The 19190-nt window shown below is 39.2% G+C and overlaps 2 pseudogenes across 2 annotated transcripts; both read left to right on the top strand.

Moving 5' to 3' along the window:
- The first annotated feature begins 1100 nt into the window (after positions 1-1100).
- Positions 1101-3248, top strand: LOC309701029 (flavin-containing monooxygenase 5-like; annotated as a pseudogene). Its single transcript, XR_014280811.1, has 5 exons — positions 1101-1880; positions 2063-2203; positions 2395-2583; positions 2678-2836; positions 2936-3248. The product of XR_014280811.1 is annotated as a flavin-containing monooxygenase 5-like (transcript).
- Positions 3249-4070: 822 nt separating this feature from the next.
- LOC309700419 lies at positions 4071-19125 on the top strand (annotated as a pseudogene). The gene is made up of 22 exons (XR_014280813.1): positions 4071-4181; positions 4256-4328; positions 4424-4493; positions 7504-7654; positions 8432-8557; positions 8670-8835; positions 8990-9132; positions 9272-9468; positions 9793-9933; positions 10099-10318; positions 10529-10693; positions 10782-10843; positions 14978-15091; positions 15175-15315; positions 16116-16304; positions 16455-16620; positions 17044-17186; positions 17416-17612; positions 17707-17854; positions 17940-18147; positions 18260-18332; positions 18415-19125. The product of XR_014280813.1 is annotated as an uncharacterized misc_RNA (transcript).
- Positions 19126-19190: the final 65 nt, after the last annotated feature.

The following is a 19190-nucleotide window of genomic DNA, read 5'->3' on the forward strand; positions in this document are numbered from 1 at the left end:
TGTAGTCCGTGCTGCAGGGAGAATGGACTGCCATACCCATTATGTGTCTGTGAGCGCGAGGAGGGAGAAAAATGTGAGTGGAAAAGTACGAGCTGTCACCGAGCAGAAACAATAACCACTGCAGCCAAGAAGAGTGCCTGACGAGCCCAGTTGTAAGTAAGCTATTAAGACTCTGCTGTAGCTACACTGTGTTCGTGTTTTCCTCCGAAACAACAAGTTCCGTTGGAGCAGCCTTTCAACGCCTCTCTCTGTCTTTATTTTTCAGCTACGAGCCCGACACGGAACCAACGTATTAGCCAGAGGTCCCTTTACTACAGTTCGGAGCCGCGGACCTTCAGTAATAGTAATAAATCACACAGCAACAGTACATTCATGCAGTTGTAAAAAGCATGATAATATATTAAGTAATCCAAAGTATTCAGAATACGTTACTCTCATTGAGTAACGTAACGGAATCTGTAGTGGAATACATTTTAAAAGTAACCTTCCCAACACTGCCTTTGGATTATATCATCAGATAATTCAACAGGCTGATGTTTTTGGTGTCCTTAAAAGGAATGTTTAGGGGCAAGAGGGTGGCAACATCATCAACAATGTTTTAATGAAATAAGAAATAAATTACAGGGAATTCAGCCAAACTAACATTAGTTCAGAGAAACACCCAAAGCATGCTGTGAACTTCTCTGTCCTTCTTCTGAATCACTGAGTGCCCCATTAATTCTCCAGGAAATAACAATACCATTAGCAAGATAGCAAGAAGATCTAGAGTCTTTGTCTTTCCTGTCTTTACAGGATCAGTAACAAATATAAATAAATTCTTACTTGTCATTTTATGTCCTGGTTGTTTTCCAAAACACAGGCCATATTGTTTGGTCCTCCACTATTAAATGAGAGTTAAAAGATTACCTGCACTTTAACTCGTTTTATTAAAGCACCGGTTAAAAATCTTGGTGTAATCTTTCACACAAATTTAAAATGTGAAAAGCAAATCAGCGCTGTGGTCAAGAGCAGTTTGTCCCAGCTCAGGTGAATCTCAAGATTAAAATCTTTAAAAAAAGAAGCACATCTGGCAATGATTATGGAAATGAATATGCATTCTTTTGTTATGTCTAGAGTGGACTTCTGTAATACACTGTATACTGGAATTAGTTAATCATTAATGTCTGCTTTCCAGTCACTCTTCATCCAGTCATGTTGTGGTTGAAGCTTATTTTGAAAGGGGGCCATACACAAATCTAAACAATTACTAAGAATGACTAACACAACAATTATTATCCAATTATTATCTGATTCTCCCATGAATTACTGAATACTGAATAAGTCCGGTAACTTATACAGTTTGCTTTTTGGCCAGCTTTCCTTTTAGTCTGGTATTAGAATAGACTTTATTAAGATAGCATCTCCACTTCAGTCTTAGTGACTAAAGTACAAACCTTCTTTGTGGTACAAACCCCAGTGATACCTGATTCCTAAGTACAACAAACTAGACTCCTGAATCTTACTTCCTATAATATGTAAATCAAGCCTACAGAAGGATCTTCAAAGATCCTCAAATTGAAAGATGTCACACTATTACAAAAGATTTGGATAAAAACCGCAATAAAGGACACACACTACATCACATATGACCCAGATGCAACAATGCAAAGATGTACAGATCTGAGAAACTGAGTCTTCCCATCATGTGGGTTCTAATAAGAAGCACCTCTTTTACTCATTCCAGCACTCATTTATAGAATATTTGAAGAGAAGGGTTAAAGTCCCTCCTCTGGCATATTGTTTAACTGATTGCACAACAAGAGTTCAGGTCATGGGAGCTTACACACCGTTTAACGCCCAACACCGGCTAAACAGGACCGACAAGCATATAACTGAAGAAGGTGAGAACAACTGACATGTCTTTCAAACTTACCGGTACCTATTTTTGTGCACATAGCTTACAATGTTACTACTTTTGAGGTAGTTGATTATGGAAGACAGAAGAAGAAACATAAAAATGTGCATGCAGTCTCATGTTTGTGCATGAAACATGTCTGACTCACAGTGTCTTTCCATACCCAAGTGTTCAGTAATGGTTCGACGTGTGGCAGTAGTTGGAGCAGGCTGTTCTGGTTTGGCCTGTATCAAGATCTGTGTGGATGAGGGGCTCGAGCCTGTCTGCTTTGAAAGCAGTGATGACATTGGCGGCATGTGGAATTTTAGAGTAAGTGGGGGCACAACCACATTGCAAAGTTTGATGATTGTTCTTACTGTTGTTGAATCCTGTTATTACTGTATATGGAGAAAGGGTTTAGCTTGTCCACAACAATCATTATAAACACTGCATTAAAGTGTAGAATGGTTGCAGAGAGATGTTTTTACCTGCTTTGCTCTTGTTTTCATGTGTGTCAACAGGAGACACCTTAGCCAGATCGAACCAGCATCTACCGGTCCTTGGTGGTCAATACCTCCAAAGAAATGATGTGCTTCAGTGATTTTCCAATGCCATCTGACTATCCCAACTTCATGCATAACTCACAGCTTCTGCAGTACTTCAGGCTCTATGCTGAACACTTTGACCTGCTTAGATACATTAACTTTCAGGTAGATGGCATCTCATCAGCTCAAGTATTCTATGAAAGCAGTGTTGTTGATATTAATGTATATTTTTCTGTGAATGTGGGCATGCACACCTCAGACCACAGTGAGGAGTGTTTTGCAAAGGCCGGATTTCTCTCTATCCGGCCAATGGGAAGTAGTGACAGGAACGGACAGGAAGAGAGGCACATCTTTGATGCCATTCTGGTGTGCTCAGGTCACTACACCCATCCAACATTACCATTGTCTGACTTTCAAGGTAAATAAATGGACATCTTAGAGTAATAGTATTTAAATCATGACATTCTTGGAAAAAAATGTTTTCCTTGTGACTGTAGCAAAATCTGTATTCCTCCAGGGCATGAAACCTTTTCTGGCAGGTGTCTTCACAGCTGGGAATATAAAGATGCAAATGCCTTCACAGGAAAAAGGGTGGTGGTGGTCGGCACTGGCAATTCTGGAGGTGATATTGCTGTGGAGATTAGCAGATCGGCCGAGAAGGTGAAATGCAAACGTTTGGTTTGTCACGGAGGTACGGGACTGAGAGAGATGATCAAATGTCGACTGTACCGCTTTTGTATCGACAGACCTTTCTCAGTACACGTCAAGGGGCCTGGGTGCTGGGCAGGATGTCCACCAATGGCGTTCCTCTCGACATTGCAGTAATCAAACGGATCAACAACATCCTCTTCCAATTGCTCCCCAAGACTTTGGTCAACTGGGCAGCAGAGAGAGCACTGAACAATAAATATGACCACATATTGTATGGTCTAAAACCCAAACACAGGTAATGTACGTGCTTTTGAAATAGTCGTCACAACTTCACGAAACTTTAAAAAAGACAGCACAATCCCCTCAAACCTGAAAGACACTTACAATTGTAATTCCTACCTAATAAAGACGAAAATTAATCAGAATTATTTCTATATTTTTTCTTGTCTGACATAAGTCTTTCTCGAGTTTTACTCATAATTTCATCAGTACCAGCATGGCATGAGCTGACAATTAGACAACAGCATTTGTAGCAACAGAGACTTCACTACTTTACTTCTTTCACAGACTTATGGAGAGAAACCTTATGATCAATGACGATCTCCCAGGCCGAATCCTTCAGGGGGCAATAGTCATGAAGAACAACCTGGAAGGGTTCAAGGACTCTAGAGTTGTATTTGAAGATGGCACGGTGGAGAAGAACATTGACGCCGTGGTATTTTGTACAGGTTACATTGCAAAGTTCCCATTCCTACCATCAACTCTGTCAGAGGGACCATATGAAGAGGTGACACTGTACAAGTAAGTTTATGGTGGACAGAGTGGATCACTGACTTGCATGGGTATCCTCTCAAATGTAAAGTCTAGAGATTAAAGTTTGAATCATACATGATACGTTTTTTGGGGGTTGGTGCTGCAGGCAACTTTTACAGTGCTATCATATTAAAATTCTTAAAGTACCACCACAAAGTTTTATCTTTCATGTTTTAGGAGAGCGTTTCCTCCATCCCTGCAACCTCCCACACTGGCCGTCATGGGACTTTTCCAAGTAAAAGGTCCACTCATGCCTACAGTGGAAATGCAGGCTCGCTGGGCTGTTAAGGTCTTTTTAGGTAAACTCTTCAAACAAACACATAAGCTTACACTGGGTTTGGGGAAATAGTAGCTGAAACATCATATCTTTAAGGTCAGAGTCGTCTTCCAACCAAAGAGAAAATGCTGGATGTCATTGAATCTGAGAGGAGGAGAAACATGCAAAGGTAGACATCATTTCTGAAAGTTATTAAATGGCCCTGGTCGATTACTTATTCCCACTAAGTCCTGTTAATGACACAAGCAAATATTTCTTTCTCAGCTATCCCTGTCCACGGCAGGCTGTTCTACAGGTTGATTACATCCCATATCTGGATTTTATGGCTGGGGAAGTGAGTTCACTTTAGCTATAAATAAAATTTTCAACATTAATCATAGACAAATCCTTCATAACAGATTTTTATTCACAGGTAGGTGTTCGACCAAAACTCCTGAGGCTTTTTCTGAGAGACCCTGTGCTCTGGGCAAAGGTCTTCTTTGGTCCCTGCACACCTTATCAATATCGTCTTAGTGGGCCTGGAAATTGGTCTGGTGCCAGACAAGCTATCTTCACTCAGTGGGAGCGGGTTTCTCAACCGTTCAGAACCAGAGAAATACCAGACAACACCAGTAAATTTGGCTTGTGTTCTCCGCTGATGCTCACATTCACAGGAACTGTAATAATAGTCGTGCTTTTTTCTAAAGGCAAGATCGTTACGACCCTGGAAGCTGCTACTGAGATGCTGAACAAAAGCACAGTTTTTCTGAGGGAGTTGTGGTTCAGCTTACCACAGAATCCTGATATGTAATGTATTAATAGACTTAATTAACATAACAACAATTTTAACAACAAAATTATTTAACATGGATTAAAGAGGAAAGAAAACAGGTCTGTGAATCACAGAAAATCTGTTTATTTTTTTATTTCTGTGTATTCATTTCCTGCTGGCCTGCAGGGAAAGAGGAGATAAATTGGGAGTCTCCTTTTCTTGTCGTAGTGTAAAAATCATGTGCTGCAATTATGTAATATTATACAGTTGTAAAAGTACCTTCCAGTTCCAAAGGTCTGCATAATCTTCACACTGAGGCCTGCAAATGCAAATGCAAAAGGAAAAAAGAAGTCATGCACACTACAGTGCAGTTGGAGTGATTCTTAAAAACTATGTGGTTCAAACAAATGGACGGAAGTCTGAAATAAAAGAGGAAATTAAGTTTATATGTGCAAGGCTCATGTCAGAGAAAATGATAACCAACTGCAGAAGATTTTGTTAATGAAATGTTCAGTGATAGATAACAGTGCATTATGTGTATTTTGATTGACTCCTTAATATGTCGAATAGCCTGTAGTTCATAACAAGGTCCACGGGGTGTAGATTTGTCACCAAATGCATATCTAAATTTAGATGCACCATCAGATATCTTTGTTTGCTTTGACAGTTTTACTTTAGATTATACCTTTAGGTTTCTGTTAACTAAAAAAAATGAACCTTTAGTTTCTGGGTACTGATGATGAGCAGTGTGTGCCATTTAAAATATGTGAAAATGTACAAATGCACCATTTTCTACCTGCAGTTCTTCTTGTCTAACACTCATGAAAAAAGCAAATAAAGACATTGCCTAAAATACTGAAAAAAAATGTTTTCATTTATATAAAACTGTGTTCTTTCGTGGTTCAGGATATGAACACTCACTCCTGGAAAAAAATATTTTAATTTGCATTGATTCTTTTGACAGACTTGAGCCTAAAAACTTTTTAGGATATGGAAGATATGAATATGATATAAATATGAAAGATAATTAACAAAACCAAAAACTTAAACAGGCAGACCAATAAAAGAGGTCAACTCAATAAACTAAACTCAAAATAACAACTAACAAAACATCAAACAAACATAAGACAAACTGACTTCCTGAAATGACAGGAGGGAACTTAAATACTAGCTTAGCTAAATCATATGACACACAAGGGGGGGGGGGTGACTGACATATAACCAGCTAACACAAAACTGTTAAACAAACTCCAAACACTCCCCAGGCAATGAAGCATGTGGTTTAGTCCACTGAGGCTGTCAGCAGTACTTCAGATCCCCCAGCCCTTTTGCCAGCCAGGAAGGAGAAGCCAAAACCCCAGGTAGCTCAAACAAAGAAAGATGTAACATAAAACAGAACTTTGACCTTACAGCGTTGATATGTGTGCACCCCATATTAATATTGGAAGGTTTGAACGGGGAAAAAAAACTAATTTAATAAGGAAACAGTATATTTGAAAATAAGTGTAGTGACTGCAAAGTAAACTAAAGTGAAGCAACTAGTGGTGAGGTGTGGAGCTTGCCATGTGTGGCTTGCCATCACGGGCCCTAAACAGGAAACCCAGCGTTTTCTGTTTATGGAGAACAATGCAACCAGGCCCTGTAGTGTGTTATGTGTGTGTTGTCATTCATGTACAGTCTCAAGAAGTTAAAACTGCTGACCTCCCTAAAACATCCATGGTTAACCTGGGACCTCCCAAAAACTGCTAAATTAGAGCTAATCCAAAAGAACTAAGTCCAAAAGGGCAAGTAAGGAGATACAATCATCTATCTTGCTTAAGGTTGAGTTGGCATATTGTAACTCCAGTGTGTCTGTTGAAGCTCCAGTGAGGAGTAGATTATGGTTTGCAGAGTTAATGCTAAAGAAAACCACTTCGATATTAATGCTGGTATTTACTTGGAATCTGATGCTTCCGTGCACAAAGGCCCTCCCACTGGAATTTAAATTATTGCTGTTACTCAAAGACACTGACTTGAGCTCATAACAATGCTTTATTTGGCCACTTGAGCATTACTAAGACATATAAATTAATAATAATATATTTCCTATGGGCCTGGATTGAAGTCAGATGTTATATTTTCATACTTGTCACATATGTCACATAACCATGTGATTCCTCCTGTACCTCCTACTAGTACTACTATTACTTCGTTTGGGGAACTTTTTGTTACAGCATGAAAATCAATGGAGGAACCCCTTTTTTGCGACTAATGTTATTAATCTGTGTTTTACAAGTGAAAATCTCTACAGTAAATTAGGTCTGTTTGCTCCAAACACTTAGGTATTAGACCAAATCACAGCACCATTGCTAAGGACAAGTAAAACTAATTGGATTCATTTTTGCAGGAAAACTGAAGAAAATGTAAATGTTCAGTCTCATTCAGCACTTCTCTGCGTGCTGCTGAATTTAATGTAATTATCCTTGATTGACTCAAGTAATGAAAAAAAGGCACACTCACATGCAAGTTAACAACTCCAAAACAATGGGTGTGAAACAGTCATGCTATAAACATAAAACTCAACCATTTTTCAAACTGCAAACATCTGTAACAGATCAGCTAGCTGTGCAAGCATGGTTCAGAGAGTGGCAGTGATCGGTGCAGGACCCTCGGGAGTGACGAGCATCAAAGGCTGTCTGGATGAAGGTCTGGAGCCCACATGTTTTGAAAGCAGTGATGACATTGGAGGTCTTTGGAGATTTAAGGTGGGAAACAATGGGGTTTTTGGGGGGGATATAAATGACAGCATATTGAAGTGAAGCTTAACATTCAAATTGTTGAATCGTTTCTTGCAAGGTTTACTGTTTTTAAATACAGACACGTAAATGGAAGTTCAAAATTTAGAAAAGAAATTGTAAAAAAAAAAAAAAAAAGTAAAAAACGAGCTTTTGAAAAAAGTTGAAAAATTAGTTGCTTTAAATTCTTGAATCATGTATTTCAAACAACCTTTGTTGGGAATATGTGACAATGTGATCTGCAGTGCTATTTTTTCTGTAGTGACACACACAGAGATGCAGCTTTGCTGAGAATGACTTGTGCAACGTTAAAGCAGAGATCCCAGAAAATGTACTTAACTGGCTGGTCTAACATGGATCAAGTGTTAAAATGAAGAGCAGTTCAGTTATTTTGATACTGAAGTGAAGTGCAGAATCTGTTCTCAGCTGTTTTGTGGTTTTAACAAAAGCTACATTACTAAAGTAGCTTTGTAAAATGTAAATTCCTTAATGCACTGCTCATACATCAATTCAAAGTTTAAAATAAACAATTAAAATTTCACTGGAGTGAAGGAGAGAGATGGTATCAAAGTTGGAGAGAGTGGGCAACTATCCCACAGAAACGTGTGAAAATAGAGAAGACACATCCAGGGATTAAGAGACCTGTAAGACACTGACAGAGTTTTGAAATATACTTAAAGTCAGAGTTTAAATAGAAGCAAAGTTGCATTGTGTTTCGTTTTTTGTCTTTATGTTCTCCTCCTTCAGGAGAAGCCAGAGCCGGGGCGGGCCAACATCTATAAGTCAGTGATCATCAACAGCTCCAAAGAGATGATGTCTTTCAGCGACTTCCCGCCTCCTGCTGACCTCCCTAACAACATGCACCACTCTGAGGTCCTGCTGTATCTGCGTCTGTATGCTCAGACGTTCAACCTGCTGCCACGCATACGCTTCCAGGTTGGTGATCTTCATAAAAAAGAAAAAACTGTGTTTGTGTTTGTGTCAGACTACTGTAATCAGCGTGAGGCAGACGACAAATTTTGAAGTGACGGGTCAGTGGGAGGTGGAGACGGAGAGCAGAGAGGGTCAAAGGGAGACCCGTGTTTTTGATGCCGTGATGGTTTGCACTGGACATTTCACCCAGCCTCACCTGCCACTCAGAGACTTCCCAGGTAAATTTAAGAAATGCAGCAGCTGCTCTTGCTCCAACACAACAGATGTCACACACTGTGTTGTCTGTTAATGTTTCCAATGGTGGTTGAAATGACTGACAAATATTTATATTTAGCGACAAATTCAGTATTTATTTATTTTTAATCATTCCAGGTATTGAGAGTTTCCGAGCCAAATATTTCCACAGTTGGGAATACTGCAGTGCTGAGGGTCTGGAGGAGAAAAGGGTGGTGGTCATCGGGATTGGGAACTCTGGTGGTGATATTGCTGTGGATGTCAGCAGGGTTGCGGAGAAGGTAAGCTGCTGTGCTACATTTCTTTACTTCTATGTTGTATTCAAAAAGAACAGTGATGTTTATGAATATGAAAGCACTGTATTCTTAAAGGAATATAACTCGTGAATCTGAAACCTCCTTGTGCTGACATGACCTGCAGGTGTACCTCAGTACCAGAAGTGGAGCATGGGTTGTTGGCCGTGTAGGGCCAGGGGGACTTCCACTAAATGTTGTCGGGAGTTCTTGAATGGACGCACTGATACGAAAGCTCTTCCCCTCATGGACCAACACAATGTTGGAGAAGAAGCTGAATCAAGCGCTGGACCACAAACTATATGGCCTGAAACCGAAACATGGGTAAAAGCATGGTCAAACGTTTGAATTAAAAATACATCATCATAACCGAGAACTTCAAAAATTATGTGTTAAATGTTCCAAAGGAATTGTAACAAAAGGTAAATGCAATACTAAAGTATATATTTGTTAAAAGAGCGAGAATCTGAAACACACATGGTGTAATGTGCAGCATGTTTATATAAACAAAGTTTTTTATGTATGTATGAATGTATTTATTTAGATAACAGTGACTTGATATCTTGCCATGACTACTGTATGTTTGCACCAGGTATTTGTGTCTAACTGCCTTGGTCACTAACATAGCTCCTGTAAAACTGCATTCAGCTTTTTTGCACAGATTCCTGTAGTGAATGATGACTTGCCGGCTCGAATCATCTCAGGTCGTGTTGCAGTGAAACCAAACGTGGGGGAGTTCTGTGGGTCTACAGTAGTGTGGTCTTTGTTGATGGAAGCACCATAGACAAGGTGTTTATGACTTCAACAACTATTCTGTTCAGGTGAAAAATATAGGATATCCAAGTAGTAATTCTTGGACTGTCCCTTTTCATTTGGTTTTATTTTTGAAATGATGTAAAGGGGATTTAAATGCACATGTTCATCTAATCCCAGGGTTGTTTGTCTGTCATACAGGTGGATGTGGTTGTGTCTGCCACAGGGTACAACTACAGCTTTCCTTTCCTGCCCTCAGCTCTACAGGCTAAATGTGGTTACAGGCTGCAGCTCTACAAACATGTGTTCCCTCCTGCACTGACCTCACCAACACTGGCAGTGGTGGGCTTCATACATGGCTTTGGTGCTATTAACCCTCTGGCTGAGATGCAGGCTTGTTGGGCTACAAGAGTGTTTAAAGGTAAAACATAAAAAGGTGTAGGAGAATATTTTGATTGTGCAAAGTCATGGAAGGGGTTTCAGTAGGAATTCTGCGATGTATGCTTTATATTTTGAATTGAGAAAACACTAGAGCTATTAATGCAAACCTAAAGTATATGCTCCAGTGCAAAAGTAAGATCATCATGCAATAACTCTGTGTTTGAAATTGTTCTGAATTTTTCCATGACAGGTTTAACAGCCCTCCTCACAGAGGAGAACATGATGAAGGAAATTGAGAAGGACACGGCAACCATGTATCAGATCAGAAGAAGGAAATTATTTTTAAGATATGTTAAAAGGCTGCTCATCTCCACCAGAATCCTTATTTTTTGTATTCTGATTAATGTTTTACAAAGTCTCTTAGCTTAGACTGGTTAATATATGCTTTTTCAGTGTCATCTGTTATTTCTTTATTTGCTTCTCTGTTAGGTTTGCATGCTCAGAACGCAACCCACTGCAAGTTCACTACATCCCTTACATGGACTCTCTGTCTGAAGAGGTGGGGGTAAGGCCAAACATACCATGGCTCTTTTTTAAGGACCCAACACTGGCACTGCAGGTTTTTTTTAGGACCCTGCACACCATACCAATACCGTCTGACTGGACCAGGAAAGTGGGCTGGAGCCCGTCAGGCTATCCTCACTCAGTGGGACCGGGTGTTTCAGCCTTTTAAGACCAGAGTGGTAACAGAACCAAAGCCAGACATCAAACATTCTTCTAAACTGAGCATAATAATGTTTCTCTCAGGTGCTGCTCTGTTGTGTTGTATCTTCTACAATAAGCTCCACTTTGTCTCTTACTTCTCTGCTTCTTCATTCCAGAGATCTCTTCAGTTAATTGCAGGGTGAATGAAGGAGATGTAGGCAGAGATTGTTTTTACACTACAGTGCATAACTTGTCAAGCTGAATAAGAAATAAAAAATATATATTAAAATTAAAATATTAAAAATGAAAAAACTGGATTTGTTAAATCTGCACAATTGATTGTGTTTGTTTTTCGTGGTGTGGTTTTTGGTAACTGTTGCTTTTTTGCATCATGCCTATCTACAGAAACTTGTATTTGAGTCACTGTTTAATACTGGCAGCAGAAAATTATTTTCAATGATTAATTTTATATGGTATGGTTCAAACAAAGTTGCTAAAGTTAAACTTATGCACTCACTGGCCAGTTTGTTAGGTACAGAAAACTCAATGCATTTAAGCCTTCAGACATTGCTAAGACAACATGTTGAAGTTCAACCCGAGCATCAGAATGGAGATAAAAGTTGATTGAACTGACTGAATGTGGCTTGCGTGTGGTTGTTTGTGGCATATCCGATATTTCAGAAACTGCTGATCTGTGGGATTTCCCCGCAAGTCACCTCCAGAGTTTTTAGAGAATGGTCCAAAAAATAGAATAATGGATTGGATTTATATAGCGCTTTTCAAGGCACCCAAAGCGCTTTACAATACCACTATTCATTCACTCACACATTCATACACTGGTGGAGGCAAGCTACAGTTGTAGCCACAGCTGCCCTGGGGCAGACTGACAGAAGCGAGGCTGCCATATCGCGCCATCGGCCCCTCTGGCCAACACCAGTAGGCAAGTAGGATAAAGTGTCTTGCCCAGGGACACAACGACCAGGACAGAGAGCCCAGGGATCGAACCAGCGACCTTCCGGTTACAGATGCGATTCCCAACCGCCTGAGCCACGGTCGCCCGAGAAAAATGTTAACCACACATTATAACTAAGGTATTCAGAAGATCATCACTGAATATACAAAAACACATTAAAGCAAAGGGGCTACAGCAGCATACCATTGTGGGTGCAACAACCAGAAAACAATTCATACAAGCTCAAAAAAAATTCTCAAGATTGATATTAATATCGCTGAACAATCAAAGTGCAACAGCATGAGCTATTCAATAGATGTCAGCGATTAGCTGCTATACACAGCATGCCACGACATTTTCCTCACAGTAAAGTAAGGTGCACTAAAGTTCATCAGAAACTGAACATTAGTGCATCTTACTTGTGGAACCATAAGAAAATCTTTTATCCATAGGAATGAATAATCATTAAATATTGTTAGTACAGATAAAAGTGTCCAATCTGCAAAATGAAGACTGAGTAATTCACCCCCTGGTGGTACATACAAAAGCCTGATCCTGTGAGCCTGATCCGCAAGGTCAAGGAATCATCCACTTACAGACAAACCAATCCACACCAATACAAATCACTGCACAGATCTGTTGCTGTGCAAGTGTAGCAAAAGTCACGTGTTTAAAAAAACAAAAACCAGCCAGAACTTAAGCATGGTTGTGAATACGCACACCCAAACAGATGAAATCCCACTTAAAACACAGTACATTACAAATGTAAATTAAAAGAATTCCTTTTTTTCCCCATCCTGTACTGTAGTAATTGGAATTATTGTCTGAAGGCCAAGAAACAGGAAAGTGACAGGTGACAGGAAAGAAAAAGAAGAAGGAAAGAAAAGTTGGGAAGAGAGTTAACAGAAGGAGAGGAAAGAAAAATGGAGGAGAAGAGGGATAGAGAGAAAAGACACTGGATATCTGCTTGATCACCTGCTGAAATAAAGCAACAATAAAGCAACAACCAACATAAGCATAAGTAACAGTAAATAAGTAAATAATAACAGTAAATAAGTAAAAGAAATGCTAAACTAGCGTGGACAAAGTACCCCTTGCACTTAGCCACAGAGTTAGCCTCAGTCATTGTAGTTGGACCAGAGATGGTGAGTTCAGAGTTCATTTCAGTCTCATTCTGTTTACTCATATTAACTCTCCTTATAGGTCAGCAGTCCATCCAAGGGCTTGCTTGCTTTGGAATCAATGATTAGCACCCTACTTGCACAGCTCTCACTCTAGCTACTACTAGGCTACAGGCAACACAAAAATTATTTTTTTCTTCAACGTACTAGAGGTAAGAACTTTGTATAACATTTGAGTTCATAAGTGTAGCAGAATCAAGAGTAATGTTTACAGCACTTTGTAATGTATGTAGGCTACCACTCCTGCAGGCAGTAGCCTATTGGCTATCAGTGATTCCTGAGATTAGGGACGAAACAGGTTTTAATTTTCTAAAATATATTTTTTTGATTTTTCAAAAACATATTTACATATAATTGTTACACAAAGTTTTGGCTGTCTCACCATGTTTTGGTACAATCTCCCAGGTGTAACATTTTTTAATAATTTATGTTTTTGCTGGAGAAGTGCAAGGTTTTTGTCAACACCGTCAGACACAAAGAAATGCAAAAATATATATTTTAAATTAAGTTGTTTCAGCTATTTTGACTATTAGCAGCTTCTCTATTCTATTGTTTATGCACATATGTTTTCAAAGTAATTATACTACATTCAAAAGTAAGATTGTTTTGGCTTTTTATTATTAAAGTTACAGTCATACATATTTTCAGAAGCTTGTATTTAATCTCTATAAGAAACAATCATATTAAGCAGAATGCAAATTACACATTTATTGAAAAAATTAAGTATTTTTATTGGAAGATCATGAGGGAGGAAAATATATGGTTCTACAAAAGAGAAAAATAAACCAAAACTCCATATTATGGAGTTGACAAGGTGCTGATGGTGGTGACACAAATCTGACGGTGTTGACACACTAGTAGCAAACAAGATATTATTTCTTTCAAAATAACTATTAAACCTTAGCAACCTTTGTAATATCACAAGACACATAACAATTCTGTTTTTGCACATGTCAAGTTCTACATCTTAATAGTTCACCAGCAAGTAGCTACCTACTACTCCTTGATTCCTAAAGTACTCTGTGGTTGTGTGTTTAGACCCTGCTGTACTTCCTCTCCTTTTGTCTCTCTGTGCTTTCTTCCAAAACCTTCTCTTCTGCCTTTTTTCTCTTTCTTTCAGATCACTGATGTTCTTTATTTTTCTCTTTTTCACTCTATTTCTCCATCTTTCCCTTTCCTTTATGAGAAACTCTTTCTTCAACTCGGGCTGGCTGTTAATTTTTTCTCTCCTTCTTTTTTGATACTCCCTGTTCCTTCTCTTTCATTTCTCTACTGACAGGTTTCCCTTTGCTATTCTAGCCTGAAATGAACCATTTTGTAATCACTATAATTTTTGTGAACCTTATGCTTTTTTACAAGATAACAGAATAAAGATCAACGCTGTCAATAATAATAATATTGAACGGGTTGCATTGTTGCACTTTGTCATGTTTCTCAGGTCTTTGTCTGAATGTCCTATGAACATTACCTGTCATGTTCTCATGTTGTTGCTAAGGATTGTCTCATTGCACTGAAGTCACACTGGGTTAAATATTTACACTTAGGTTTTAAGGGGTATTTTTTTTTCTTCATTATTTTATTTACGGGTTGTACGGAAGCCCCAAACGCAATTTCATTGTTCTTTGACAATGACAATAAATAAATACTTGACTTGACTGTCGTCATATCATCTAGGGCAGGACTAGGCAACTCCAGGCCTCAAGTGCTGGTGTCCTGCAGGTTTTAGATGTGTCTTTGATCCAACACAGCACTTTCAAATTGCCAAATTACCAACTCAGCATGTCTTGAAGTCCTCCAGAGGCCTGGTAATGAACTAATCATTTAATTCAGGTGCGTTGAGCCAGGGTAATATCTACAAAATCTAAAAACCTGCAGGACACAGGCACTCGAGGCCTGGATTTGCCTACCCCTGGTCAAGAAGAAACTGCTACATCAGGTTAAAAGTCTGTTTCAGCTTTTTCTGTTTCTTCCGAAGGTAATTACTTGTTGCGTACAGCTCTTTGGCTGCAGTTTGTTAACAGTAAACATTTTTGAACCGATCTGATGTCTCCTTCGCAGAGCTGCAGCATGAGTCATCGTGTGGCAGTGATTGGTGGAGGGGCTTCAGGTCTGGCCTGTATCAAGTGCTGTTTGGATGAGGGGCTGGAGCCTGTGTGCTTCGAAAGTAGTGATGATATTGGTGGTCTGTGGAGGTTTAAGGTTGGTGCTTTCCTTTTACTAGATTAATTATGTAAGCGGTAATAAAAAGAAACATCTGGATGAGCACTTTAAAACTAATTGGCCACGGGTTTATTTAAATTGGAGACTTCTAAGTACAAAATAAATCTAAATTTGAAACCCTTTTTAGAAAAAATGGGTGCCTATTCTCTGGACTAAAAATGTGAGGGACCATCTGGCAAACCTAATCAATGTGGAAAGGTATAAAAGCGCTACAACTTTTTTTTTGAGTAGTGTTGCTGCCATAAATTTTTTAAATTACATTTCACACAGCAGAACATCTCAGCATCTCAATTTTAAATTTTCATTTTGAAAATCATCAGGTACAAGAGCCAAACTAAAACTGACTGAAAAGACAGCCGATGTCTAAAGAAAATCTCAAAAACCTCCAGAAAGCCTGGAGAAGCAGCACTCAAGACCACTTTATAAAATTGTCTGGTTCCTTTCAAGAAAAATATAAATGGATGGCTCAAGATTTTTGCACAATACTGTAGATATTATTGAAGTAATTAAGTCTCCAACAGCAAGTGTTATATGAAGTATATGTCACCTTATGCACTGTAAAGTAGTCTTATCAATAATACAGCAGACTTATATTGGTAGATTTATACTCTAAAATAAATGGCGTGAAAAACAAAGTACAATATTTGCAGTAGATGTGTAATAACATAGATATAAATGAACTACAAATGTAATAAAACTGTGCTCAAGCCTATGACGAGCATTGAAAGAGTAATGGTGCTTCAGCTCAATTATCTTTTTAAATAAATTTCCCCCTTTAGGAGAATCCAGAGCCAGACAGGGCCAGCATCTACCACTCTGTCATCATCAACACCTCAAAGGAGATGATGTGTTTCAGTGACTTTCCCATCTCGGCACACTTCCCAAACTACATGCACAACTCCCTCATCATGGACTACTTTCGGCTGTATGCTGACCACTTCCAGCTCACCAAGCACATACGCTTTAATGTAAGAATGCTTTATGATGTCTGAAATGGTAAATTGTATCACATAATTAAAAAATAAATAATTTAAATTAAATCCTAATTACTCCAACATTAATTTCATAGAAAAAAAAAACTTTGTTCTGTCCCCTGCGTCTGTCTTTCTGTTGTCCAGACCAAAGTCTTGCAGGTGAAGCAGAAATCAGATTTTTCTCATTCAGGCGAGTGGGTTGTTGAAACAGAGAACAAGGATGGCAAGAAGGAGAAACACAGTTTTGAAGCTGTGATGATCTGTATTGGACATCACTGCAACCCCAATATGCCTCTTCATGACTTTCCAGGTAACCCTTGCACTACAAGCTATCAACATTCAATTCAGTGCCAGTTTGGGAGTAAGCGGATGAAGACAGGACAAAGAAATGCTGTGGAAGTGAGCCAGAGATTAATAATTAAATCCAGAGAGGTGTATTAACACATACTAAGCAAAAAAGATGACTGATGAAGAAACACAAAATGCATCGGTGGAATCCTAGACCTATTGCAGTATAACTAAGGGAGGATTTTGGGTCACCTGATCCAACTATATACTTTATCAAAAGGAACGTTATTCTTATCTTATAGTTCACTCAAGGGGCAGAACTAATCAACCTTCAACAAAGCATGAGTGAAACTTTTGCGTGTCTTCAAATATAGATCAGTCTTTTTATAGCAGAAGTATTGAAACATTGTGTCTACCCACCATAAGTCTGTCTTATTTTCTTCAGGCATTGACACTTTCACGGGGAAGTATTTCCACAGCAGAGACTACAAGACTCCCGAGGAGTGGAGGAATAAAAAGGTCGTGGTGATTGGAATTGGAAACTCTGGAGGAGACATAGCAGTGGAACTGAGTAGAGTCACCAAGCAGGTTGGAATGAGTTGGTCGCATCATTAGAGAAAAAATGTGTCTGAACTGGTTGAGTATTTAACATTCTTAGTGATGAAAATAATTTCACGTGACGTTTCAACATTCTCACAGTTTTAGGCTGAAAACAGTTTAAATACTACACAAGCAGTGACCTGTGACACATGGATGTGGACATTAAAGAAGACGTAACAGCAAAACTTGCTAATTTTTTTTGTTTCCTTCATTCAAGCTTTACCTGAGCACTCGAAGGGGAGCATGGATTCTGAATAGAGTCTGGGACAATGGGATTCCTGTTGACTTGTTTTCTAACAGGGCGACAGGTTTCCTAAGAAAAAATCTTCCCTTTGGTGTTTTCTGTAGTCTGAGAGAGAGCCGGCTCAACAAAAAATTTGATCACGCTCTGTACAACCTAAAGCCAAGGCACAGGTATAGTATTCTACTAATACATTACATTTTACAATGTAATTGGTGTCTGGATTGTTTCATGTCGGAATTTGTTTTGTTTGACTTTTTATTTCAGGGTGTTCAGCCAACATCCCACAGTGAATGATGAGCTTCCCAACCGCATCCTCTCTGGAACAGTTCAGGTGAAACCCAACAGCCGCAGATTTCAAGGTTCCAGTGTGGAGTTTGATGATGGCAGTGTAGTGGAAGATGTTGACCTGGTGGTAGGTCTGGAATTACATACTTTTCTTCACCTTCATAGAGATCAGTGAAATTGACTTTCGACTAACATGGACCGCTGTCTTTCAGGTGTTTGCTACAGGATACCAGTTTTCCTTTCCATTCCTGGCTTCACAGGTGGTCTCTGTGTCTAACAACAAAGCATCTCTGTACAAATATGTGTTTCCTCCTGAGCTCGAACGCCCGACTCTGGCTATCATTGGTCTAGTGCAGCCACTGGGAGCCATTATGCCCATCTCTGAGATGCAGGCCAGATGGGCTACACGTGTCTTCAAAGGTAAAAAATTACTTTTTCTTTAACACAGCTTTTTCTCATCACTCAGGATTTTAGAATTTTTATAGAGTTGTTATTTTTACTACAGTAAACAGCTTTGTCCCCTTTCAAACAGGCTGCATAAAGCTTCCTCCATCAGCTGCCATGCTAAAAGATATTCAGTGTAAGCAGGAGGCCATGGCTCAAAGGTAATGAAGTGGATTTACTAAGCTTTATAGAAACCTATGTTTAAGATCTGCATCTTCATATGTTCAACTCAAACTTTTTCAGGTATGTCACCAGTCAGAGACACACCATCCAGGTGGACTACGTCAGCTACATGGATGAAATAGCAGAGCTAGTGGGAGTTCAACCCAACATCCCAAGGATGCTGCTGACTGACCCCAGGCTGGGAATGAATGTGCTCTTTGGTCCCTGCACGCCGTACCAGTATCGTCTCAGGGGGCCAGGAAAGTGGGCTGGAGCCCGCCAGGCAATCCTCACTCAGTGGGAGAGAGTGACTCAACCTATGCAGACCAGACCATGTGATGAGCTCAAACCCAGCAGATCATATAAGTGGCCTCTGCTTCTGTCGGCTGCTGCTTTGTCCTTCACTGTCTATGTTAAAAGGAACAACCTTCCAGCTTTCCTTCAGGATCCCACTGCTTTGCTATACAGGCTTAAAATAATGAAAGTTTAATCAGTTTACTTGGCTGAAGTCAGCCAGGCCATCATCACATAGTGAGAACGAATGGTTCGACTTCTAATGACCACAGTGGCATGAGGACCACAATAGACCTTCTAATAGTATAATAGTACTAATGTTAACGAAGAGGCTGCATTAGACTGTTTTTAACAATGAAAGACATGAGTTTTTAAAATATACATTCTGGATTTGTTTAACTCTGCACTAGAATCTGAACAGAAGTGTTTCTGCAGCTTTCTTAAAATTTTGTTTTTTAATTTTATTTTCTGGCAAATAACTCAGCCAACAATCTGTGGTCGTTCCAGTAGCCAGTAATGAAATTTTCTAATAAAATTTCTAATAAATAATTTCCATAAGTCTA

The sequence above is a fragment of the Aulonocara stuartgranti genome (genome assembly GCF_965226115.1).
Source record: "Aulonocara stuartgranti genome assembly, chromosome: 23".
Lineage (NCBI taxonomy): Eukaryota > Metazoa > Chordata > Actinopteri > Cichliformes > Cichlidae > Aulonocara > Aulonocara stuartgranti.